The sequence below is a fragment of the Centroberyx affinis genome, unplaced genomic scaffold (assembly GCF_046629955.1).
Source record: "Centroberyx affinis isolate AG114_WGS23_722 - 3 ecotype Tasmania unplaced genomic scaffold, CSIRO-AGI_Caff_v1 ptg003526l_1, whole genome shotgun sequence".
Lineage (NCBI taxonomy): Eukaryota > Metazoa > Chordata > Actinopteri > Beryciformes > Berycidae > Centroberyx > Centroberyx affinis.
The window spans coordinates 137,374-164,826 of record NW_027281470.1 but is presented as its reverse complement, the minus strand read 5'-3'; the positions used below and the strand labels follow the sequence as shown (position 1 = coordinate 164,826).

Below are 27,453 nucleotides of genomic sequence, written 5' to 3'. Positions count from 1 at the left end.
TGTTTAATGGTCTCAGTGAAGGCCTGTCATGGAAGAGTTAAATAGTGTTAAATAGTGTTAGGACATCCAACCATGTAGGAGGAGTGACAAAAAAAGCACCCTGAATGTTTTCGGCCTTTTACAGTATAAGTTAAAGCTACACTAAGCGTTTTTCCGATCACTAGAGGGTGACAGAAACTGCAACACACATAGCAAAGCTCCTGGGCAACGGAAACCCTTAAGGGCAAATCATGCATAAAGGCTAATGGCTAAAATTCACTTTACCAGATTTTTCTCCCGCTGAAGGTTACATGTCCCACAGTGAAGAGGTAGGTAGCAAGTTTACTAGTTGAACAAGTTTACTCGCTCGCTTCATGGATTCGGCCATTACCAGATTTTTTTTCAGGGAGGGGAGGGGGAGAGCGCTGCTTTCAAACAGCGAGGGAGGAGACAAGCTAGTTTTAAAAAAAAGGACAAGCTACGACTCGGGCTGAACCTGACAACAAGCTTTAAGTTTAAGAAAGATTCAGATTGTTGTCACTCCACTAACATGGCAGCATTTCCTACACTTAAATTTGTAACCGCTCCCCAACATGCCATTGTTATGGTATGAAGACCAACATTGTCAGCAGGATTCGAACCTGCACGGGGAAACCCCAATGGATTTCTAGTCCATCTCCTTAACCACAAACTACCTTGGTAAAACACAAGGTAGTTTAGCCTCTGTAGTAGAATTAGGCTCAGAAAGCCCTCAAATCACCATTTGCAATTTCAGTTATTTGAAGCTATATAACTATTTAAACAGCTCAGTGTTGTCAGCAGGATTTAAACCTACGAGGGACACAACAGATTTTTAGTCCATCGCACTAACCTCTCAACCATCAACTCACCCATACTATTGTGCTTTGAGTTTATCAGCATTTTAACTCCTCTACAAACATTAAGGTGCTAAAATATGAATAAGTATGGGTTGGCAAATGTCTGGTTTCTCTTCTGTGTGCAACTAGAGTAACTAAACCCAAAAACCACTTTTTTCAGCTGAAAACTGCTGTATTTGGGTATTTAGTAGTGTTGTTGATGGATTCAGGTCCAAATCCTGACATTTTAGTGCAAAGTATTTAGATTCTACATATAAATACATAATATATAAATATACATAGCGACTGCCCTCTACTGGTTGAAACTCGGCTATTACAATTGAATTTTGCTATTGGCTGATCGTGGTGCCAGGTGACGTAGGGTGCCAGCTTCCATCACCAAGCAACTCTCTTGATTAAATAGGTCGCTTGCAAGCTAGCTAACGTTATAACATTGCTGTAGTTAACCAGCTACATGTAGCTGCAGTTCTATGCACCTACTTACTATGTATATTTATTTACATCTCAAAATTCTCTGTTTACAGACTATGCCTATGTACTTTTCTTTATCCTATTAAAGTTATGGCTATATTTGGGCTTTGATTGTTCTAATTTCTTTTACTGTCTGTAAATTTATATGTAATGTCCAATTTGAGTTAACCTGCTTGAGTTACTGATAATGTCTATTATGTATGCTAACCGTTATTACCAACGTTAGCTTAGCTCAACTTTATCCAGACTGAATCACTTCACATCGGATGTAAGATTTATACAAATAAAGCAAATGTTCTGTGATTGAATAAATGATAGTCATACCTGGATGATGATTTCCCCGAAGAGCCGAGTCTGCAGCAGCAACAGTCAATCAGAAGCTAGAACCTAGAAAGCTGCACATGAACGCGCCGTCGTCACAGTCGCTACGAGAACGCCACTAGACTCATGTGGGCCAGCCGGGGCCAAGAAAGACATTACTATGCAGGTGCTGTGGGCCACGGAAGTAGGAGTCGTAGAAACTTTTTTGGCGTATGCGCTGGGTGAGCAACTTTCATTGGAATCAATGGGCCGCCATCTTTGAATACCTCATCCATAGTTTAATACATCCATGGTGCAGATGCGGAAAAACTCCAAAACCAACATGGCAGCTCCTTGTAGAAGAAAACTCTGTGACAGAACATGTAAAACCGTACACGTTTGAGGCGAAATCTGTCAACCGAACAAGAGGAGGCAGCTGCCGAAGTACAGACACGGTTACAGTAGGATGTCTCTGAACGGTAGGTTGAAATTTCACTGTTTTCGTACTTTCTCACCGTGTGTGTGTGTATGTGGCTGCCTCGGCTATGTTGTCTTTCTGGATAGCTGTAGCGGACAAATTTGTATTCCATAAAAACGATATTTAACGTTACCTGCCGGAGTGTCTCCCACGGTAACTATATCGTATGGTTTGTTTGATTCATTTTTAGCCTGAAGTTCACCGGTGCCGGTGGTTTGAGGCTGTCTAGTAAGCTCGTCAACACAGTAGGTATCGGTAGCCTTGTGCTGGCTAATTTGATAGCTGCTGTAATGTTATTCCATGAAGTGTCTTACAATTGCAGCAAGGGCATTGTACTGGCTAGCGATAGGAAACAAATCCACACCAGACACTATCTAGTTATTACGTTCAAATACATCAAATTGATGCAGGGATTAAAGTTCTCCATCGCTATGACAGATTTCCGTCAATTGGATTCCAGAGAGGCTATGTATGAGATCAGTGTAGATCCGAAGGGGGGGGGGGGAAGCGAGGGGAGGGGGGTGTTACGAGACTTAGGAATCACGCTACCAGGTGATAGGTAGCTGCTTTGTATAGGCACTACTTGGATGTTGGTAATTATACGTATACAGCCTATATTTCTCGTTAGGCCATAATATTCTCGAATGCCTAATCCGTCTTTTAACTAGAATGCTGATAACGTAGGCTTGGCTCCCCATGTCCATTTCAGATATATAATGGCTATAATTGTATAATGTTCTTTTAATAATGTTATTGTATTTACATTAGCCTACTTAGCCTACTACTTTTGTAAGCAATGCAGTCATGACAGCATATTATGAATACAAACAAGCCTATGTTATTGATTAATGCATCTATTTATGTTGTGGAATTATATTTTTCCTAAAAATTCACTCTTGCTCTACTATTACCATGCTACCTCTGATGTTGGTTGTTTCTCATCATCTCCTGTTTTGTTTAAGTAAAGGGTGTAAACATACAGCAAAAAAAATAGGGTGTAAGCATGCAGCTAAAAATAATGGTTGAGTCGCATGAACGTTGGGATACAGTCACGTTGGATTTTCACTCATACTGCGATTCGATAAAGTTCTACAAAGGACGGGTTGGGAGAATTCGGTAGTTCACTGCAGTGATGGAGCTGCTGCTGAGGAAGTGATGACAGAAGTCCAGAGGACTTACAAAGACCATCGCCTCTAAAAATGTTGAAAAGAAACGTGACATACCCCAGTCGAGATCGGAAGAGCTTTTGGGATTAGCAGTAAGGCAGTTTACTGACCTGGAAGCTAGTTAACTCGCTAACTTTTGCTAGCTAAACAAAATAGCACCATGTCTTGGCCAACCTGACCACAAATGCGCTATTATCCTATGTTTTTAATATGACCGGGAGGTAACAACATGTCCCTCCAGTAGCCTGTTGAAACCTAGCCACGGTGAAGTTACAGGTGTTTCTCTCAACATGGGCTACAGGGGACTTGACTTTTTGATCCACAGTAGATGTGGTGTGCGGAGTCTCCTACTGGTAAAAAAATGAATAGCTTCACTTGGTGGCCATTAGTACAATTAGCTCTCATATAAACAAAGCACAATAATGTAATGAAAGCGCCGTATAAGAGCATTATTGATTCTGCTGGCTCCCCTCTTTTGCGGCAATTCATGAACCCAAATCCATCGGCTCTGTCGTTATTTTACTTTAGAGCGAGTAAAATAAAAGCACGTTGATAAAGCTCCATCGTTTTTTCTGAATATTTGACACCAATATCGTTGTACTGTGAACGCTTGAGCAACAGCAAATCAAATAGTTATCTTTATAGTTGTCACTCTTTGTGTGAATGGGCCTGCTACAAATGCGTTCCAGGTCGTGGCTTTTGCTTCGTTGAGAGACGTCTGCAGTATCACATAGTGTGCGCGCGCGCGTGTATGCACGTTAGGCATGGGCCTTAGGCAAAAATACCACGGTTTCACGGTATCGGTATCGGTATTGCTCACCTCTAAAATGTGTTATTGTAAAAACTCTGGGTAAAAAAAAAATCACACATTTTTTGCCACCGAACAATATGTAATTTATTTTTAAATAACATATAGAACATTTGGAACATTAGTAAACGTTGTATGTTAAATTAACATAGTATAATATATAGAACATAATATAAACATAAACAGAATTTTCTTGACGGCACTTTGTAAAGAGGTACTGCCATCCTCATCAGTTTCAGAAACCCAGGTTTCTCTACAGCTTGAAAGGGCATCATGTCTTCGGCAATGAAGTACGCCACAGCATTGTGTTTTGTCTTTAGCATGTTTTGATGTGGGTGCATAGGCCATTTGTTTCTCAAACGTTTGCTGAATTGTGGGCTGAGTCGGCTGACCTGCAGGTTTTGAAGTGGATGCCCCTCTGCTGCTAGTGCTACTGCTACCCTAAAAAGACGAAAAATAAAGACATGTTAATGTAACCTACATTTGTAATGACAGTTAACTGTTACAAAAATGTGTGTGCTTTGGTAATATATAGTACTATTCTTACTGGATTAAACATAAATTTAAACAATTTATTTCAACTAATTGATTTTATGTAAAAACACATAATAATAATAATATCAAATAAATGCTAATGTTTTGTAAAATGGGGTGGACACAATATTGATTGTTTCAATGTTGATGCGCACGCGCATACACACGTAAACACACGCACTCGCTCTCTCTCTCACACACACACACACACACATACTCGCTCGCTCGCTCTCTCTCTGTCAGTCTCCGCGTAGCCACAGTTTGTGCCTCATTTTCCACCGGCAGGTTCAAGGAATCTTTCATGGTCATTATGTACATGTCTTCAGCGCAATACGTTTTGTCAAACAACCTGCTGGCTCTGTGGCATTTGCTTTGAATTAATTCTGACAAAATGTAATTTAAATTAAAGTAACGTTAGGGGGGAAAAAAACTAGCTGATGTTAGCTAGCTAATTAGCCATGTTATCTGCCTCGGTAGCTAGCCTAGAGTATTTATTTCACTAATGTCAGCTAGCTAGCTAGGCACGGTAACTCCCTAGTCCCATGACCATGAAACACTCCTCGAACCTGCCGGTGGAATGCTCAAGTTAAAGGGCAACTTCGCCGATTTTCAACCAGCTTTGTATCATTACAATGTCGGTAGTAGATGCAAATGAACAGTGTTTAATTTCCCTTCATGTTGCCTGCAGCCAGAGCTCCCAGTTCATTTTCCGGCAAAAAGCCGGGGGAACTTTGGAGCTCGGCCTTAGACTACAAACTACATTTCCGCATTTTCTGTAGTGGTGTAGGACGGTAAAATGCGGGTCTCCCAAAACACTCCCGTCCCATGCTACGCTAGCGATAGGGAAAAGCAGACACTAATATATCATACTACTAAATACTTTAAAATATATTTGGAAGAAAACTAGTTTTGTGATACGAGGCTGAATATCGCGCTGTTGAATCAGACACTGGAAGAGGAAGCGACCACCGGAGCGACGTTTCAGCCGCAGCTAAGCTAAGCTAAGCTAAACTAAGCAGCTAAATTTCTCTGTGATTCATCCAGAAAAGCTGAATCTAACACAACAAAACAACAAGCCATTAATGTCAGAGCAGAGATGTGGCGCCACTATTACAACTTATGAGGCCAAATATAGAGCTGTGGAATCAGACAAAACAGAGTGTGAAGGAGAGGGCGACCACGGGAGCTGGAACAGCGTCAGCAGAGAGAGATGCGCCTGCAGCCGGGAGAGGCGCACCTGCACCCGAGGAAGAGGAAGCGACCACCGGACCAGAGCGACGTTTCAGCCGCAGCTAAGCTAAGCTAAGCTGCTAAGTGTCTCCGTGATTCATCCAGAAGAGCTGAATCTAACACAAAAAAACAACTAGTTTTACAATATACTGTCGGAGCAGAGATGTGGCGCCACTATCACAACTTATGAGGCCGAATATAGAGCTGTGGAATCAGACAAAACAGAGTGTGGAGGAGAGGGCGACCACGGGAGCTGTAACAGCGTCAGCCGAGAGAGACGCTCTGCACTGGGAGCTGAACACCTGTGAACGCCCGGTGATGATCATCAGGGGGACAGACAGAAAACTCCACGCTGCAACAAACTTCACGGTGCTTTGGTGAACATGACTTTGTTTTCTGACAGAATATTATATCGGACTTTGCCAACTCTGAATACAGAACAACAGCGAACAGCGACTGTGTTAACTTTACCTGTAACTTGCGGCTACATTCAGCGGCACGGTTCAGCACTCGGTAAGTTGATCCACATAACGTAACTGACTCCAGTGCGCTGGTTTGTTTTATGATCCTTTGAAAACGGTTGCGATTTATCCAGACTTGATGAGGAAAAACGTTTTGTAAATGAAAATAAGCCTCAGTAAAGAGATATAATGCTGCTTTCTCTCCGCTAACTTTGTCTTTGGTGCTACACTGACTGTGAACGCACCATCAGAGTCAGTGACGCGCGCAATGCATTCTGGTTGTTGTAGGACTCCCCCTTAACAGTGATATGGGGAATCTACAGCCGTTTTCTCACCTTTCTCTGGTGGGCTCCAATTTCAAAAATAATTGCACATTTCTACTACATGGGTGACCTAGTTTTAATAAATCATCATATTCACAGCAGTGAAATAGGCCTTTAATTTCAAGACAATGTTACCTTGAATTTGTCAAAGAGCGATGGGTGGTGCTCCCATGGATGTGCAATCATGTTGGATGTATTGCCTCCTCTGGCAGCCACTCTTCGCCAGCATGTTTTGCAGGCTGGGTGACCTTCCTCCTCTAAGCTGTGGCCGTCTGTGTTTTTTCGATAACCAAAATATTCCCATACAGCCGACTTGGTCTTTTTCGAAAAGTTTGGGGGGTTCACCTCCTTCGGCCATTATACGTTACACACGGGTTGTAAACATAGCTGACTGACTGCTGAGTGCTGACTGCTCGGTACGCAACCGAGGGGAGGGGCGTGTTCCTCTGCAGTCTGCACGCAACCTGGGGGATTCCCTGCACTTTCTCTCTTTGAGAATAGTCATTTTAACTTGGGGGGGAAAAAAACAGCTCATACTGTCGGAACGGTATGACGGTATTTTGGAACCGTGACTTTTTCAAACCGCGGTGTACCTTGAAACCGGAAACTGGCCCATGCCTATCCAGGACCTTGTCTCCCTTTTGTGACCCTGAGCCAAGTTTGGTGTACAGTTCAACACCAGGTGGATCTTGGATGCATGTCAAGTGCTTCTGTTGCACCTCTCACACACGTGTCATGCTCTCAGGGTTGACCAGGCGTAAACCCGAGGTGTCAGTCAGTTCCCACATGGACTTCAGCAATCCTTGGATCAGGCTACGGGTTTCCTCAACCCCACGAGTTCTCCTTCTACAATGCCTGGCCAGTTCTGGCCTGATGTTGGCCAGAACTTGCGCTTCTGTAGGAGAATGACCAGCATGCTTTTTCTTCAGCTCTGACCTCTGGCTTCCTTGAGACGACAGATGTCATCCTGGTCTCACTCATAAATACAGCTGGACAACTTTGAGCAGAAAGTGCCATAGAGAGGATGGTGTTCTGTCGTGAGACCAGTGGTGAATCGCCTCATGAAGTGGAAAATATCCAGTCTCACTTTGGTCCTCCACGGTCGAAACCAGACAAGAACTGGGGGTGCACCTGTAAAAAATGAACAACAAGGCCTGAATGTATGCATATTGTTATAATTCAATTTTCACCATGATTGAGAGCACATCTAAGTCTCCAAGGTATGATATGACAATCATGACATAAAACAGTAACAACTGGGGGCAACCTATCCCACTACTATAATTGGAGAGCGGTTTGTGTGCTTGTGTGTCCCACCATTCCAGGGGAGAGGAGAGGAGAGGAGGAGGTATAAATTCTAGTCATATAGAATAAAGTACCTCATTCCAACTTGAATTTTTGTTTCATTTGGGTATACATTAAAAGTACATTAAGTTAAGCATGTTTGTAAAAGTTTTTACTTTTGTGCTTGTAACAAATAATACATTACTACACAAACATTCTGAAGGTCACACACATGTCTCGCTGCAGCAATCTCGGTCAACATAAATGACATCTGGCTCTGGCTCCCCAGCATCCTGGAAGCGCTTGACGATGCCTTGGCACAAGTCAGCTAGGCCAGCTCCCACACCAGTGGTTAGCACACAGTTTAGTACCTGGCCACATTCGTTACTGACGTTTGTCATCCACGTAGCTGTGTCCGCAATGTCACACCAGCGAGTTTCTTTGTGATCTATACATTTGTTTTGTTTTTTAAATCTGTATAACAACATAATCAAGTATAATCAATGACCATCAATGAAAACAAAGATTTGTCAAAGGTTTACAAAGATTCGCCTGTACCTTTTTTGTGGGGTCAAGCTTTAAGATCCTGCCATATGTTGAAGTGATGACACCCTTCATCTCATCCAGATGACCCAGGATCTCGTTGGCATGGACCGTCTCAAACCACTGTGCGAGAGGTAGGGGGCAAAAGGGTGGTGGTTGCCGATAGACTGCTTCCTCACATTGGGTTAAGGCACTCTTTTTAAGGCACCTTTTGTGAAGCTCACAGACAGTCAGGTATTCGATGGTGCGCCTTGCCCACTCCTCACTGTGAACTTCCTCCAGTGCTTGCTGCAGGTAACTGGAGCTGTTCCCTGCAGTTCGTGGTTTGAGCATGGTCACACACTTCCTGTCCAGAGCCAGCTGTGTGGTGAGAACAGCGGGGAACCTGTTTCTGTGGGCAGGATCCAACTGACTCGACACCTCGGTACTCCAAAGACAGACAGGGATCATGCACTTACTGCACCGAGGATAGTCCCCGCCGACCAAGTAGTACCTGGAGTCAAGGTCAATGACTTCCCGTACCTTCGTGTAGATCCTGTAGTGGTGCATCTTGGTGTTGCACTGATGGCACTTCAGCGAAATACCCCACATCCGCATCGGTGCCCACAGAAACATCCGCTGCCTGACGTAGGTCATGGGACCAGGTGGTGCAGTTGTCGGCTTTGGTGGACTGGGTGGATGGAACCAGTTTTGGGAAAACTGTTGCCTCCGCTGTCCTGTGGGGTCATAAAGACACAGGGCAATTCACACCCAGTCGGCTGGCTTGATGACCCGCATGAATTGTTTGGGGAGAAAACTCACCCAATTCCTGTGGTAAACCGGTACTTCCCCTGGGCATACTGGTACAGGATACCTGCCCAATATACCTTTCTTCGTCATTTCTGCAAATATCAGGATAAATGTCAGGCAAAACCCGGAGATTTCAAGCTTTCTAATGGTATATATCACAAAATGCTTCTGTGTAGCTATATTACATAACCATATTGCTGGATGATTTGAGTCGTAAACAATGTGTAAACAATAAAACACACTGTTAAGTTTGCTGACAATTCTGTTATTGTCAGCTTACTGGAGGAGGAAGAGACAGGCCATGGTCCAGTTGTTGATGATTTTGTTGCTTGGTGTGATGCTGCCTTTTTACAGCTTAATGTAACCAAAACCAAGGAGATGGTCCATTGATTTTAGACGAAAACCCCTGGCTCCTACATACCACCATCAAGGGCCAGGTGGTGGAGAGAGTCGAGACATATAAGTATCTGGGAACTGTCATTGACAGCAAACTTGACACAAATACTGATGTCTTATTTAAGAAGGGTCAACAACGCTTGTTTTGCTTGAGGAAACTGAGGTCTTTCAATGTTGACAATACATTAATGACCATGTTTTACAAATCTTTTATTCAGTCAGTATTGTGTTTTTCTATGATTTGTTGGTTCAGAAATCTAAGTGTGAAGCACTGCAGCAAAGTTATAGGAGTCAGGCTGGTCTGCCCGAATTATTCAAGAGACAAGCCCTGCAGAAAGCCCATGCCATCCTTCTTGATGTTGACCACCCACTACACTCAGAGTTCCAGAGTTCCATTTAAAATATTATATAGCTTGCTACTTCTGTTCACAAAGATAAATTTCAAGCCGCATATCTAATATTGATTTGTGGGTCTTGCTCTGGGTTTAATAGCAATAGTGGAAAACATGAGTGGTGCTGAGAGGTGCTCCAAGACTCTGAGCAGTGCTGGAAGTCATAGCTGGGCGCCGGTGTCTGCTGCGTGTGTCCGCCTTCCGTGGCAGTGTGGGCACCTTCATTGTAAACACTGGTTTTGATTTTTTGGACGCTGTATGTCATCCGCCAGATGCATCCGGCGTGCAACCCCCTTTAGTCACAAACTTGCCCAGGGGGTGTTAGGAAGATGGCGCCCGAGTGAACCGACTTTCCTTAAAGGGACTTTGGTGATATTTACAACACCTTTACCATATTTGGAGAAGACTTGCCATCAGCTAAAGCCAAACAAGTTGAAACTCTCCCTGCCTGCTCTGGTGTGGAGGCTCAGAGTTCAGTAGAATAGTCTTAGTACTCTCCCAGTTCTCCCAGTCTGACTGCTACCTTTCTGTTCTTCACACTGACAGAGAGCTGATGGTTCACTCTAGACCGGTCTGCACTGGAACATAAAGAAAACACGTAAGGGATAATAATTCTTCTTTATGTTCCAGTGCAGACCGGTTCAAACTCCTCTAATCTTCTGTACAATCTTGTATCAGCAGATCTCTAAGCTGCATGTCAACATGTTCACTGAACCTGTTTGGTTTCCAACATGACTTGTCTTCTTCAACAGAAACCCTCATGGAGATGCCGGGGATTGAACCCGGGGCCTCATACATGCAAAGCATGCGCTCTACCACTGAGCTACATCCCCCTGCTGGACACAACAGGAACACCTTGATATTTGTAAAGGAGTGAAACTACTGATAAACACAAAGCACAAGAGTACCATCATGACAGGTGAATGGACAGAGAGAAGTGACTAAAGAGTTCATGTTCAGAGCATGACAGAAGATTTTTGGCTGGACCGCAACAGCGGGGCCAGCCCTACAAACGCAAATGTCTGTCACTGACTGACTGACTGACTGACTGACTGACTGAGTGATCAAGTTACACCATTGGTCGGCCGTGGCACGTGGCACATCATAGCGTCACAGAGCCAGAAATTTAAGTTTCGTTTTCTCCGCCGTCTAGTTTCTCCGCTGAGATCAGGAGCCTGTTTCTCCCACACAGTAAGCAGGCTGACCAATATCATGCATGTAAGCTGAAGCTAAAGTAGAATCTATACAATTATATCATATCACCGTTTATGTCGATGCATATGCGCGAGCTCAGTCCACCTGAAATCCTCTGTTCTGTCGGGGGAGAGAGACACACAAACAAGCATGGAGGCTTCATCACGCCGAGGGCTTATTGCCGACCTTCCCGAAGTTTCCCAGGGCCACGGTTCCGGCCGGTGCCACTAGCTGGGCGCCGATTTGTTCCCGATGATCCGGCCGAGATTTCGGCCAGGGTCCCGACGACGATGCGCCCCCGGTGTCCGGTGAACAGTGTTTTCGGCACCGACGGGTAACAGAGCGCCTGGCGCTTGGATCGACAGGATCAATGCGGGCCGTGGGTGGAGACGACAGCGGTGGAGAGAGAGACGGGACGCGCTGGAACGATCAGTATGGATATATGGACTATTATTCTGTATTAGCAGTCTACAGCCAGGGGTTAAAGTGGGCCGGAACGATCTGGAACGGCGTTCCGGCACCTTCGATTAATAAGTAAATAAATCCGATTGGCAGTTTCATACATAATAATGACAAGCGAGTTCACAGGGCTACCAACTCTCACGCAATTGACATTTTTCACACGCTCTCACGCCACAAGTCTATTTTCTCACACAGTGAAAAACAAATTCATAACTGATAACGTCGCCACGTGAAAAAAGGAAACTGACAGCAGGACAGACGAGACAGAGCAGCACAGCGCAGCAGCGAGTTATTCAGACCATCTGAATAGCGTGAAATATACACAAATTATTATATTATTATATAATATTATTATTATATTATTATTATATTGTAATTTATTCCCATGCATGCTGCTCAGAGTAATCTCAGTCAGCAGCTCTTCAGCGTCTCTCCCTTTCTCGCGCCGTGCGCACGCAGGCAGGAGTGAGAGTAAGTTGCTATGGTTACGGGGACGCTCTGTGTCTGTCGCTCTGAAACTTTCTCATGATTCCCAATAATAGGTTTTTTAGGTTAGTATGCCTATGCAAGATCATGAATGTAAGCACCTCAATGCTGAAGTCTAGTAATATATATATATATATATATATATATATATATATAATATGTTGCTGTTTCTTGACTTAATCCAAGAGGTTAGGTGGTGTAGAAATGCAGGAAATTTGTTTTAAATTACTATTTTTTTCTGAACCCCCCCCCTCCGAAACAGGGTTCCCCCACCTGCCAAATCCCACTTTAACCCCTGTCATCAGCGGAGTTAGTTACACCATTGGTCGGCCGTGGCACGTGGCACACTCATACACGGTCCAGCCATATACTAGGTTTTGACCTAGTCTTGTTAAATCATCTCAAGTCTCCATCAAGTGTTTTCTCACTAGGAAGTATAATCATTGTTGGTACAGTGAGTTTCCTGAAATGCAGTAAAGAACATTTAAGATAATCAACTGGTCCAAATCAGAAAGAAACCCTGAATAACAGTCACTGACTGAAGGTCATAGTTTACTAACACTTTTATTTACCATTACATCACTGCAAAATGGCTGTTTGTAATTTTGGGTGGTCGCAAGATGATTTATGGGATAGGAAAAAATATATATTTCTACTATACAAATGTATCTATTTTTAATGTCATTTTTGCTTTTTTGCTTTAGAAAAACTGAATACTTTTCAGCCTCTTGGCCTCCTTTGGTAATTAATCAAATGAAACAACCTGAAAAGTGAAAATCATTCTTTGGTTGAACTGTTCACCACTCTGCATATGCAGCCAGTGAGTAGACATCACTTTGTTTTAAGGGGTCACAAGCTAAAAAAGCTGAGAACCACTGCTCTAAGCTGTGTGCATCTCTGCAGGATAGTTTGGTGACCTGCGTGTCATAATTTCTCACACTGACCAACTTATTATTTCTTCTCAGTCATCATCGTTGTTCTTCTTTGTCCCCAGAGCTTGAGTCCATATGAGCAGGTTTGGACGTCTTGGTGGTAAATGATATTAGATGCAGGAACTTTGCCACAACTTAGACACAACATAATGAATATTGCTGCTTCTACAGTAGCTTCACTCCAACAATTAGTCATCTAAATAAAAAAGCTTGACTTTGTTTTGTGTCCAGGCCTCAGTGATACACTGTTGACTGTGGTGGAACTTACAACTTTCTACAATAAAACTATACAGTCAGTACATGATTTTAGATATCATTGTAGATATCGTTTATTGAAGGAAAAATACAAAGGGTTTGGAGGAATTTGATGGAAATGGATGTGTGTGAGCACAGGTGTCGGTGGGCTCAGTTTCTTCACTTGAAGAATTTGGAGCCCTTGCTGGATTTGGCCTCCAGCTTCTTCTCCTTCTTTTCCTCCTTCTCCTCTTTGCGGGCCGGGGCACCCAAGAGTTTGCGCAGCCAGCTACGCTTCTTGGACTTTTCCTTTCCAGAAAACTCAGAGACGTCCCTGTGCAGATCAGCAATCTTCTCCATGATGCTTCTCTCTGTCTCAGCCCACTCTCTCTCTTTCTTCTCCAGGACCTTCTGGCTCTCACCTTTGGCCCTGAGGAGTTCGGTCTTCTCCTCCTGCCACTGGAGGAGCTGTTTGTCCAGGAGCTGCTCAGACTTCTTCAGGCCGGCCGCGATGCTGTTTTCTGCAGCACTTCCCTCCTGCTGAGCCTTCTGGGCCTTCTCTCTCTCCTTTTGCAGAGTTACACGGAGCTCCTCTGCCTTGCAGACAGCCTGCTTCTCCCTGATGTCCTGCTCCAGTAGCTGGGCCTGCAGGCTGAGGATGGCTGCCTCACTTTTCGCTGCAGCCTGGGCGCTGAGCTTCTTCTCTGCGCTGAGCTTTTCTTTTAGCTCCTCCATTGTGTGCTGAACAGCCTCCTTCTCTGCCTCAAAGGCTTTGATCTGAGCAGCCTGCTGCTCAGCATCACTCTGGGCTCTATGTAGCTGGAGCTGGAGCTCAGAAATCGCCATCTTTGCAGCCTGGGTCTTCTGACAGAGAGCTTCCTTCTCTGCCTCCAAGGCTTTGGTCTTAACTGCATCGTCTTCAGCTTTCTTCAGCTCAGGAACCTTGTTCCCTGCAGCCTGGGCAGTCCAGGTCCTGTTGCCGAAGGTCTTCTTAGCCCCAGATACATTGAGCCGGATGGCCTGTTGCAGGAGTGTCATCTGCACTTTCTGGATCTGCAGACCGACTTGTTTGATGTCGTCTGCAGCCTTCTCTGTCGCACCGGCACTCAGTCGGATGGCCTTCTGGAACAGCTTGTTCTGCTCCTCATGCAACCCGAGAAACAGCTTCACGATCTTTTCCTCCTGGGCCTTGGCCTTGGCCAGTGCCTCTTCCTGGGCCCCAGGAAGCCTGAGATGTTCTGCTGCTTTCATATCCATCTGATGCGCTTGGCTGTTCAATTTCTCCTCCTCCTTCCCGTGGAGCTGGGTCAGGACCCCAGTCTTCCTCTCCATAGGGGGCTCCAGGTAGGCTCTCCGCCCGGATGTTCTGTGGGCGGGGCTTACCTGGGCCTCCAGCTCTGTCTGCTTGAACTCCATGTCTTCTTTCCACTTGGCTCTTTGAGGTTTTCCTCTCTGTGTTGCTTCCATCGCACCAAACACAAGAATGGAGTTTGAACACTGACACTGCTAGACACTGCTTTCACTGAATCATTGTGGCATCACATTGGATGAGGTCAGTGAGATTCCAAGTTCCCCCTGACTGATGCCCACAAAGATTGTATGTGTTTTGAATGACAAAAAAGTGGAAAAAAAAGTGTAATGTGATTTAAGATAATACCAGTTAGTAGTGGGTGTTTGGAAAAACTGTTTTGGTTACAGCTGTCTCCATTTGATATGTTAGCAGAATAGAGACTGAAGTTGGTACGGTTCAGGAAGAGAATTTACTGTAAAAAATTTGTTTAGATGCATTTTTATTCAGTTAGGGATTATTTTGACACTTAACATAACACCAGTGTAAATGGCAATTGATAAGGAAAATAGGTGTATTTTGGAGAATAAGGTTTTCTGTGGTCAGGGTAACTGTGGAAGAAAGTGTCAGAATAAACATTGTGCTTGAGCTGTTCACACTAATGACTTCAGTGTGTGTTTCCTTGTTGCTCCACAGCCTGTTCCACACTCTCATTATGATAATGAATATTGATAATGACTTTTTATTTATAGAGCACCTTTCATACAAGGACAGTAGCTCAAAGTACTTTACAGGATGGCAAAAGAAAAACAGATAAAACTGACATAGTATCCAGTCAATGTATTGAGGAAAAAAAAAAAGAGAGAACAGGATGTACAGAGAAATCACATCGAAGAAACAATAAAATTGGCAAAGCAAAAAGTAGACAGTATTACTATTTGTAAGCTAAGGTATCAACAGGACATCTGACGAAAATGTATTTCCAGTGTTTAATTATACTTCAAATTAATGCCATCTACATGTATATAAATATTTGCCATATTTCAGTGTATTTTCAAGCATTTCTCTAAATATTTTCTGAAATATACAGTATGTATATTTCAGAATATATCCATCCATTCACATATTCATGCATTTACACGTTAGAGGATGTCGCTACTTTGACAACTGTCCTTATACGTCTGTTCAACAAATGCCTAACGGGTAAATGGAATAAGAATCAGCAAATACACTCAAGAATGGTTCGCCTAGCTTGCCAAGACCCTAAAGACATTTTCCGTGTCCTAATTTAGAATTTGTCCTTATTTACAAATAGTTACTGTATATGTTCTCAAATAGGGAAGGGCTTCATAAATTAAGAAGTGAATTTAATTCTGAAAAACATTGCGTTCGTACCATGCAAAAGAGTGTGTGCATTTCAACTCATGCAGTGAATCTGTTGTTTAGATGTAGAAATCAAACAAAGTACAAATCTAAATTAGTTGAAGAAGTCCAAAAAAATATTTTTTGAGATATGAGATGTACAAAATAGTGTATGTAACATACTACATAGGTGATAGTGGACGAAAGGAATTGTGAAGTGGCTGCTGTATGAATCTGTTTTAATAATTACTGAGTGTGTTTGACAATTTGTACACTACCAGTCAAAAGTCTGGACACACCACATTTCTCTATATTTTTACCATTTGCCGCATTTTAGAATAATAGTAAAGACTTCAAAACTACAAAATAACACAAATGGAATTCTGCAGTGACCAAAAAAGTGTTAAACAAATCAAAAGTATCTTATATTTTTGATTCTTTAAAGTAGCCGCCCTTTGATTTGATGGAAAGGCAAAGGCTTTGGAAAGAAATTCATACAGAGGCATCAACTTCACTATTTATATTTGTCTAAGAAAGAAATTTCAAGCATTTAAGCATAAAGAGATTAACTAGAAGTTGATGAGAGTTTATCTGTGTTGGTTTGATCCTGCTGACAACAAGGGGATGCTTTCATTTGCAAGTATATGAGGTGAGAATCAAAAGTAGGCTTGTCCTCTACACACAGGGCTTTAAAATACTTCTCTTCTTTTCTGTTTGCTTGCTGTTGTACCTCCCCTTCTCCTCCTCTCTTCTCGTCTCCTCCTCTTTCCCCTCCTCCTCCTCCTCCTATTTTCTCTGCCTCCTCCTCCTCTTCCAGTTGAATTGCTGACATAAACCGCTGACTGTGCAGCAGCAGTGCTGTTTTTCCTCAGCGATGGTGGTATAGTGGTGAGCATAGCTGCCTTCCAAGCAGTTGACCCGGGTTCGATTCCTGGCCATCGCAGAATTCTCTTTTCCCAGGAAGTACTTACTTATTAACTGTGACTAAAATACCATGTTAGAGATAGCTGGCTGTGTCAGTCTGGTTAGAGGTTCAGCAAAACGTTTGTAGTAATGTAATGCAAACTTGATTTCTAGTCTTGGAATACATTTTTTGAACTCTAAAATTCAGTGTAATTTCCATTTAAAGGATAATTCTGGTTATTTTCAAAATCGACCTTTTTTTTCCCTAATTTTTGCCATCATGACGATTGATTGTGTTGAAAATTTTTTCAATGTAGAGCATGCATAACTCCAGGTCCTGTAATCCCTGTCTGCAAAACCAGCCTTCAATGTCTGATTATCCGTTGAGTGAAACTTGCAATGTTCAATATTAGTCTGCGAAGGTCTACAAAGGCTGTTTTACACCTTAGTGAATTCATACTTCGTTGAAGGCAGGATTTGAACCTGCGCGGGGAAACCCCAATAGATTTCTAGTCTATCGCCTTAACCACTCGGCCACGACAACTCACACTACTGAGCTCACTGAGAACACCTTGACCTTGTAGAGGAGTTAAACTACTACTGTAATAAGCTCAAAGTACACAGTAAATGTACACATAAATTCTCTGAAAGTGAGGACGGTGTTACTCTCTGTTCTAGGTGTTTTATGGTCTCAGTAGAGGCCTGTCATGGAGGAGTTAAGAGTGGTTACCAGGACATCCAGCCATGTTGGAGGAGTGACAAAAAAGTGAAGACTGTAATGTAAAGAGCTGTTCCTCCCTCAATGTTTTCAGCCTTTTACATTATAATTTAAGAAACATTTAAGTGCAGAGAATTTGAACATTTTCTTGTCCTGTCTAGGGACAAACAAAGACGACAGAATCTGCTTTTGTTGTCACTCCACCAACAGAAGCATTTCCTACAGTTAGCACTTCAGTTACTCTCCAAACATTCCATGTGAAACCCCAATGGATTTCTACTCCATCGCCTTCACTCAGCCACAACAACTTACATTATTGACAACACCGACACAGAAATTAAACTTGGAGTTGAGTGTTGTTAACCCTCTTTCTGGATTATACATTTTACAAGTGTTGGTCTATATTCCATTGGTAGTTTAGCCGCAATAGTAGAATGAGGACACAAAGCCCTCAAACCACCATTTGAGATTTTATAAAGTCATTTGAAGCTCTATAACCACTTAAACAGCCCAGCGTTGTCAGCAGGATTTAAACGTACGAGGGACACAACAGCTTTTTACTCACACTAACCTCTCAACCACCAACCCACAGCATAAAATGAGCCTCAGAACTTATTTGTAAGTCAACATTCTTTTTGGGAAAGAGACACCTGGCATGAGCCAATCCATGCTTAGTGATATTTCAAACAAAACCCAGAGATCCTCAACAGTAAAGTCTACTAACTAAATAAACACTTCTGAGGACATTATTTTTGCCATTGCTTGAAAAAGAAAATGCTAAATATAGGGTTAGGGCTCTGTGTTTTGTTCAAGGTCAAATCCAGAGTCTGAGCTGAGACAAGACTTCTACAACACTTCCAAACAGACTTAAGGCTGGTTTATGCTGAGTTCTGAGAGGGTTTCAGACGTGGTCTGAAGTTTGGACAGGGCTTCTGTTTGGGGGGGGCGATGCAGTTTGAAAATGTGACCCCCTCCAGTTCGCCTACCAGCCCCGACTTGTAGTTGAGGACGCCATCATTTACCTGCTAAACCGCGTCTACGCCCACCTGGACAAACCGGCGAGCACTGTGAGGATCATGTTTTTTGACTTCTCCAGTGCTTTCAACACCATCCGGTCGGCTCTACTGGGTGAGAAGCTGACAGCGATGCAGGTGGATGCCCCCCTCGTGTCCTGGATTGTCAACTACCTGACTGGCAGACCACAGTATGTGCGCTTGCAACACTGTGTGTCGGACAGGGTGGTCAGCAACACTGGGGCCCCGCAGGGGACAGTCCTGTCTCCCTTCCTCTTCACCCTCTACACCATGGACTTCAACTACCACACAGAGTCCTGCCATCTTCAGAAGTTCTCTGATGACTCTGCTATAGTTGGATGTATCAGCAAGGGTGAGGAGGCTGAGTATAGGGCTGTGTTGGGAAACTTTGTCACATGGTGTGAGCAGAACCATCTGCAGCTCAACGTGGCAAAGACAAAGGAGCTGGTTGTGGATCTGAGGAGGGCCAAGGCACCGGTGACCCCTGTTTCCATCGAGGGGGTCAGTGTGGACATTGTGGAGGACTACGAGTACCTGGGAGTGTACATTGATAATAAACTGAACTGGGCTAAGAACACTGAAGCTCTCTACAAGAAGGGCCAGAGCCGTCTCTACTTTTTGAGGAGGCTGAGGTCCTTCAACATCTGCCGGACAATGCTGAGGATGTTTTATGAGTCTGTGGTGGCCAGTGCTCTCCTGTTTGCTGTTGTGTGCTGGGGCAGCAGGTTGAGGGCAGCAGACGCAAACAGACTCAACAAACTGATCCGCAAGGCCAGTGACATTGTGGGGGTGGAGCTGGACTCTCCGGTGGCAGTGTCACAGAGGAGGATGCTGTCCAAGTTACATGGCATCTTGGACAATGTCTCCCACCCACTCCATGACGTGCTGGTCAAGCACAGGAGCACATTCAGTGCAAGACTCATTCCACCGAGATGCACCACAGAGCGTCACAGGAACTCATTCCTGCCTGTGGCCATCAAACTTTTCAACTCCTCCCTCAGAGGGTCAGACACCCTGAGTCAATAGACTGGCTCTTGAACTTATTTCACCCTGTCAGCAGTTTATAACCCATAACTTATAACTTATATTTAACTGTGCAATACCGATTTTTTTTGTGCAATAATTCAACTCTGCAATAATTATTTAATTATTTAATTATTTAATTATTTAATTATTTAATTATTTAATTATTTAATTATTTAATTATTTAATTATTTAATTATTTGCACTGGTGTATATATTGGAGTATGATGCACATATTGTACATAATTCTTACTTTCTTATTTCTATTTTTCTTATGCTTATATATATTCTCTTCTACAATGTGAGCAACTGCAATGTAACCCAATTTCCTCTCGGGGATCAATAAAGTATTTCTGATTCTGATTCTGATTTTGAAACAGAAACCTCTGCCCATCTCTGCACACAATTGGCCTGATGTAATGAGGTGTGAAGGGGGCTGGGAATGGATTTCAGTCTGTACCTTCTCCTCAGAACAACTTCTGGTAAGCTGCTGTGTAGACCAGGTGAAGCTGTGTGTTTGAGATACAACATCTACAAAGTTCTCCTTTGTCCATGTCGGCTGTTTCGAATCTGTGCGGGGAAACCCCAATGGATTTCTCATTCATCGCCTTAACCACTCGGCCATGACAACTCATACTATAAAGATTTACACATAGAAGAGAAACCTGACATCTGTCAACCCATACTTGTTGATATTTAAACAGCTTGACTATATTTGTAGAAGAGTTAAACTACTGATAAACATAAAGCACAATAGTGTAAAATCATGACAGCTGAATGGACAGATTTGTTGTTCATCAAACACTGTCTATTAATCTAGTTTTCTTCATCAATGATTGGTTCCCTACTTCCCTGCATACCTAAATAGGAATAACACTGAATTTTAGTGTTCAAAAATTGTATTCCAAGACTGGAAATTCAGTTACTTAACTTGCGTTACTTAACATTCACAAATACATGTATGAGGTTCCTAGGTTGATTTGGAAAGAACAAATGTAAATCTAAACCTGCAGAAAGTAGATGGTTTTAAGAACTTGTAAATGAGAGAATGATCTGAGAATGAATTAGTAGGCTACACGTCTAACGTGATTGATGAAGCTGAACATCACTGACACCAAAACCAAGAGACAGAAACAAGGTATTTTAATCACAGTTCATAATGAAGTACTACCTGGGAAAAGAAAGCTCTGCGATGGCCGGGAATCGAACCCGGGTCAACTGCTTGGAAGGCAGCTATGCTCACCACTATACCACCATCGCTGAGGAAAAACAGCAGTCCTGCTGCACAGTCAGCAGTTTATGTCAGGAATTCAACTGGAAGAGGAGGAGGAGGGAAAAGAGGAGGGAGGGGAAAGAGAAGGAGGAGGAGAAGAGGGAGGTACAACAGCAAGCAAAAAGAGAAGAGAAGAGAAGAGAAGAGAAGAGAAGAGAAGAGAAGAGAAGAGAAGAGAAGAGAAGAGAAGATAAGATAAGATAAGATAAGATAAGATAAGATAAGATAAGATAAGATAAGATCAGATCAGATCAGATCAGTCTTTAACAGTAACAGTACTACTGATTTTATACACTGTGCTTCCAAAACAAACTGAAATCAAACCACTTCAGAGTAGAGACTGAAGAGCTTTCTGGGATCAAACAGGTCAAACTAACATCTCATATGTCTTCATGTAATGGTGTTATTTTACAGCCCTGTGTGTATTTATGTATTCAACATCAGTACAGAGATATCTGCTCAGACAACACAAGGTAAAATATCAAATCATTAACTCAGATCAATGAAGTCGTCCAACTTTCCTTTGTGATCCAGGAACTGATGTTCATGCAGCCATGTTGTCTGCAGTCTCAGTAGTGGAGGAAATGACAGTCTCAAGTCTCAAAGTAAATTACGTGTTTGGATATGTGACCTGCTGCAGCCAATCAAAAGCTTCTCTGTGGTCTGTTCAGTGGGCTCTAGACAATTGTTTCTACAAAGCTCTCTGTGAGTTCAATAGAGCCAAACCAGTAGATCTAGTCGTTGTCAGCCCAATGCACTTTCTTTGTTTCTTCTTCTTTGTTTTTCAATTTCTTTGTTTCGGTTCAGTTTCGTAGAAGGACACAACCCTTGATGTGCTGAGTAAGCTGGGATTTTCTTTACATTATCATGGGAAATAGGTCACAAAGTCAGAAAGACCTATTTTGCTGTAACTCCTCCAACATGGAGGCATTTCCCACTGGTAACCAATCACTACACACACCTTCATACAGCATTTCTGATTGATGATTACTGCATGAAAACTGTCAGAACCTGTGCGGGGAACATGGCGTCATTTACACTAAGGATGCTGGGGACAAGTCCTCATCACTTTTTGGAATGTTTGGTTCTGTGTCCACCACTTTTTAAACCTCCTTTAAGGGATGCAATCAGCCGCGCCACAAATATCCTCTCAACAATGAGGATGTGAATGAACAAATGTGAATGAATAAAATTTACCATAGTCTTAAATTATCAAACATTCTCTGGTGGCGAGTCCCTCATTGGTAATGACTCTCCAAACCTTCTGTAACAGGCCTCTATTGAGAATGTAAAACATGGAGAAAAGAGAAATATCGCCCTTAAAGTTAGACTATGAAGAAGAACTCTCTTGTTGCAGATAAATGGTTTAAAGTGTCTGTTCGCTTCATCCAGAGTACAAACTCCTCTAATCTACTGTACAGTATTGTATCAGCAGATCTCCAGGCTGCATGTCAACATGGTCTCTGTACTTGTTTGGTCTCCTACAGGACTTGTCTTCTTCAACAGAAAACCTCTTGGAGATGCCGGGGATTGAACCCGGGGCTCGAACCCGGGGCTCCACTCCACTGAGCTACATCCCCCTGCTGGCCACACCAGGAACACATTAGAGACACTTGGTGAACAATGAATGAGGAAATGTTAGTTATACAATTAAAATGTTTGGCCAAAACATAATTTCATATTCAAATTTCCTTCAGGGTAAAAGTTGGTACCTCCTCTTTCCCTGATGAAGGCTGCATTAACCAGTCTGACAGAAACAGCAGCAGGTAAACTGAACTGTCTGTTGCTGCAGGTCAAGGTTCATTCACTAAAACCAAGGAGACTTCTCTGAAATCTCTCCTGTAATGTAATGTAATCTCGCCTCCTTTCCTCCACTATCACCTCCTTTCCCTTCCTCCATCACCTCCTCCTTTTCTTTCCTAAGAGGGACATGTCACCATGTTGGAGGAGGAAAGACTGTCTTGTCTTTCTGCCTGATCTTTCTCACCTTTCACAGTATAATTTGGACAATCACATAACTATCAAAGCACTGGAACAACAGATTCAACAAAAGAATGAGCTTTCCTCCACACAGCTGAACAGACAGGCTTGTCTGGGTGAGAATAGGAGGCGTGAAGTGGCCAATCACCATTGAGAACTGGCACTGTGTCATTACTCAGTGATGTAGTGGTAAATAAAAAGGTGAGTAAACTTTGACCTCCAGTCAGTGATCATCACAATGCTAATAACCACCAGTAGAAGCAAAAATCAATAATATTTTCAGAAAAAAAAATGAATTTATACTTTTCCCCTCCTCTGCATCATCTCTGCTCACCACACTTCCCTGTACAGCTCAACATACTGTATGCCAAGCAGGTCAGTAGCACTTAGCTATGGAATAGTAAATGGATAAATGTAGTCTACTGTCTTGCACTGTCTGTAAGGTCCTGTCCCTGTAGAGTGTGTCACTATATACTTGTGTGACTATGTCAATATTTCTCTGCACCATTGTCACCAAGACAAATCCAAGCACAGGATTTACTAAGTGATATCAGTTGTCCTGCAACAGGGCTTCAGTGTGATCTGTGTGAAGTACAGTGTGGAGGAAATTACACTATTATACTATTCTAAATGTCTTTAATATCTGTACAGTTTGTAAATTTCCACACAGAGATGAGCTCTCATAATAATACAAAGAGAGTACAGTACAGATATTAAAGACATATAGAATAGTATAATAGTGTAATTTCCTCCACATACAGCAATAGGAACCAAGTCATGGTCAACTGCTTGGCAGGCAGCTCTGCTCACCACTACAGCAGCATCACTGACACAACAACTGACATTACTGTATTTTCTATAGAAGAGATCAGAGCAGCTGATCAACTGGAGCCACAGAGCTGAGATCACATTCAAATAAACCAATTATTAAATTGGTCTGTATGTCACTGTGGGACTGTACACAGTCTGTCACCTCACCAACCACTTGTTCTCCCACAGTGAATTCTCAAGTATATTTTCTAGTCTTTTTCCAGAGATAACAACAGAATCTGATATGTTGTTGTCACCTCCAACATGGCAGCTTTTCCAATGGTTAGCAGTTGTCACCACACTTCAAATATTCCATCGTTATCTTATCAAAACATCTCCACGTTGTCGGCAGGATTCGAACCTGCGCGGGGAAACCCCAATGGATTTCTAGTCCATCGCCTTAACCACTCGGCCACGACAACTGTCGATGTAATCATAATGCAGCATCTATCTGCAGCATGTCAGTATTTACCATGGGAGTAGGGTGACCACCTCTTAATTGTTCCGTTGCAGGACAGCAGACATGTTTTTGCGGGACAATGCGGGACACATGGGAGAGAGAGAAATGACTATTATTAGGCTATGTAAATGTTGATTTAATATTAGACAGAATGCCTATTTAAATCATCGGTAGTCTTTATGAAATGTTTATTTTAACGACACTAGGACCTATTCAATCCAATAAATATAATGAATTAAATATAATAGGCTAATAGTTTGGTTGAAAATCACATTTTATGCAAGAATAGGAAGGATAAACAGACCAGTTTCCTTAAGTAGCGACTAGAAAATGCATGGTTAAATATAAAAGTATGTTGTTTACTAAAAAAAAAAAACAATAGGCCTAATCACTGAAATGCGGGACACTGCTTATGACGTGTGGGACGCGGGATAAACATTCCAATTTTAGGACTGTTCCGCAAAATGCGGGACAGGTGGTCACCCTGCATGGGAGAAACACACTTGGTATTAGCTTGCTGATGTTACCCTTGAATTTTCACATAGCAATAATCCCATAAAGAAGATAAAATGTTCATGATGGACATGATCAGGTGGAAAACAAAACTGTCAATTAAAGGGACGATTAAAGCCCAAAAGCAGAGGTAAGCACTTCCATAAAAGTTATTGGTTTCAGTTTCATAGAACGCTGCATATGACAATCCTACAAGTGCTGAGTAAGCTGAAATTTTTTTTAATTTAATTATGGAGAACAAGATAAGCATGCCCGCTTTTTTGTCACACCACCAACATGGAGGCATTTTCTATAGTTAAAGGATACAACGTACAGTAATATTGCACGTAGACAGTTAGTCGTTGTCGGCAGGATTCGAACCTGCGCGGGGAAACCCCAATGGATTTCTAGTCCATCGCCTTAACCACTCGGCCACGACAACTCACATCACAGTAAAGTTCAACACACAGAAATGAAACTTGGATTTGAGTGTTATGATAAACCACTTCTCTCTGGAGTATGGATCTTACCAGTGTTGGTCTATATTCCACTGGTTTCACACTGGTAAAACCCAAAGTAGTTTAGCCTCTGTAGTAGAATTAGGCTCAGAAAGCCCTCAAATCACCATTTGCAATTTTATTCAGTCAATTGGAGCTCTATAACTATTTAAACAGCCCAGTGTTGTCAGCAGGATTTTATGTAACCTATGAGGAGACACAATATATTTCTGTCTGTCATGCTAACCTCTTTGACCATTACCATTAAATGAGCCTAAGAGCTTATTTGTAAGTCAACATTCAACATGGGAAAGAGATACCTGGTATAAACTTCATTCTCTGCCTACCTGAAGCAGAATACACCCTGCAACTTAAAATCCCATTAAGATGTATGAATGGGACCGAATAAGTCAAAATTAGACAAATTTTGTCATTAGAAAATGTATTCGGTATTACTACCTACAATGTGAAGATGAAGAAGTATGAATAATATATATGTATAAATATAGAAGTTACCCTGTGCACAGTGCTGCTCTGCTGGGTACCAACTGGCAGGAGGAATACAGAGAAACTGACGAAGCAACGACATGCGAACACGTTGTTTGCTCCTTGGTTTTTATGGCCAACAATTATTATGCAGCCGATCAATAAAAGTGTCCATCTAAGTAATTCTGGTGTGCGCTGGAGTATTAATTATTTGCCTGTGAATAAAATAGGTTGTAAAGGGGGTGAAACCTTTTGGTATTAAATACTTTCACATACAGTATATCTTTTTTAAATTGCTATTCCACTTTGATAGAAAAAAGTACTTTGTGTAGATTTTAGATCAAACATCCAAAATCACTTCGACAGACATTGCTGCTGCTTGAGCATTTTATTGATACTATAAAATTAGGTAATTTATTTAATGCTCATTAACATCATATGGCATGTAATCTATTATGTGTGATCAAAGGCAGTAATAAAAATGGTCAAAAATCCCTAAGTGCCGTTTCATTAGAAGTGGCATGGTGTGGCTTTACTGGATTCCCCAGCTAGACACTCTGATAGCACATAAACAGTAGATGAGAGCATTAATAAACTTTTAGTGAAGCTGACTGATACATTATTCTTATCATTCATATTGAGTGGTGGGCGGTATCTACTCCTGATTATGCATCAGGGAAGCCCAAGTGCTTGAAACGTGTGAAGTGTTTCTCATATCTGTGGCTCCAGCCCACTCTTCCCCTTTCTAACAGCATCATGTGACTGGCTGCTGGTTTGGTGGAGGGAGTTGCTCTGAGTTTTGTCATCAAGTATTATCTGATACAGGAGGCCGGACAATGATATTCACTGGCTTTCTCCCAATATGACAGACTGATACCTCCATCTGCTGGAGGAAGCAGACACAGCTCCCTCAGTCTCTTTCTCTTCTCTAGTTTTGGCGATGTGGCTGTAATATCTGATATAATAAAGTCATTGCACTAAATGAAGTTACTGCATGGAATTCCCTAGAATGCGCTTTACGCATTACTCACATTCCCTGTAGCGCATTACAGTGTTATATCTAATAACAGCAAATAACCAGTATGAATCACATTTGCTGAATGTCAAATATTTCATCAATAACAAGTTTTCTCTCTACTTACAGGAACTGACGTGTGAAGATGTGCATCGTCTTCAGCTGTTCAAGAGAAAAGAATAAAAGACAAATATCTGTTTCAGCTTTGTTTGCTCCTTGCTGTAGTTCTCTATGAACAAAATGAATACAGATGCTTTTCAGGGTATTTAGTGTATGGATGAGACAAACCTGTTCACTGACTCATCAATTCACAGCAGGTGCAACAGATGTGTTGAACTGAAGAACTGAAGGTGAATCCAATTATACTTTTGGAGGAAGGGACAGCATTCCCTCGCACAAGGTGACTGCTGGGAAAAAACAGTCAAATTAATATTTTGTAAAGCTTGATCATGTCTTTCTTTGTAACAATTATATAGTATTTTTCATTCCAATAACAATAAACACTGAACATACCTCAGTGTAGAACAGGGTGACAGCAGCCTGTAGACACATAGTGTATAAAAAACAACATTTTAAGAGATGCACATTGCATTTAACTCCATATCCATATTACTAGACTAGACCAGACATTCATGTTACTTGTCAACACAACATGCTAATAGCAACATATGAAGGGATGCAGTGGAGGCTCATCCACCACAACTCACTTTACACCTTTTCATTTGCAGAAAAGGTGTTCATTTGCAGATGAGACTTTACCCAAATCTTTAAG

The 27,453-nt window shown here is 42.3% G+C and overlaps 6 non-coding genes across 6 annotated transcripts; 1 reads left to right on the top strand and 5 right to left on the bottom strand.

Moving 5' to 3' along the window:
• Positions 1-10,793: 10,793 nt before the first annotated feature.
• On the bottom strand, positions 10,794-10,865 carry trnaa-ugc (transfer RNA alanine (anticodon UGC)). The gene has a single exon. It is a non-coding gene; the product is annotated as a tRNA-Ala (tRNA).
• Positions 10,866-16,861: 5,996 nt separating this feature from the next.
• Positions 16,862-16,933, top strand: trnag-ucc (transfer RNA glycine (anticodon UCC)). The gene has a single exon. It is a non-coding gene; the product is annotated as a tRNA-Gly (tRNA).
• A 422-nt stretch (positions 16,934-17,355) lies between these two features.
• Positions 17,356-17,437, bottom strand: trnas-aga (transfer RNA serine (anticodon AGA)). The gene has a single exon. It is a non-coding gene; the product is annotated as a tRNA-Ser (tRNA).
• Positions 17,438-20,856: 3,419 nt separating this feature from the next.
• On the bottom strand, positions 20,857-20,928 carry trnag-ucc (transfer RNA glycine (anticodon UCC)). The gene has a single exon. It is a non-coding gene; the product is annotated as a tRNA-Gly (tRNA).
• A 3,143-nt stretch (positions 20,929-24,071) lies between these two features.
• trnas-aga (transfer RNA serine (anticodon AGA)) lies at positions 24,072-24,153 on the bottom strand. The gene has a single exon. It is a non-coding gene; the product is annotated as a tRNA-Ser (tRNA).
• Positions 24,154-25,043: 890 nt separating this feature from the next.
• trnas-aga (transfer RNA serine (anticodon AGA)) lies at positions 25,044-25,125 on the bottom strand. Its single transcript has one exon. It is a non-coding gene; the product is annotated as a tRNA-Ser (tRNA).
• Between the last annotated feature and the right edge of the window lie 2,328 nt (positions 25,126-27,453).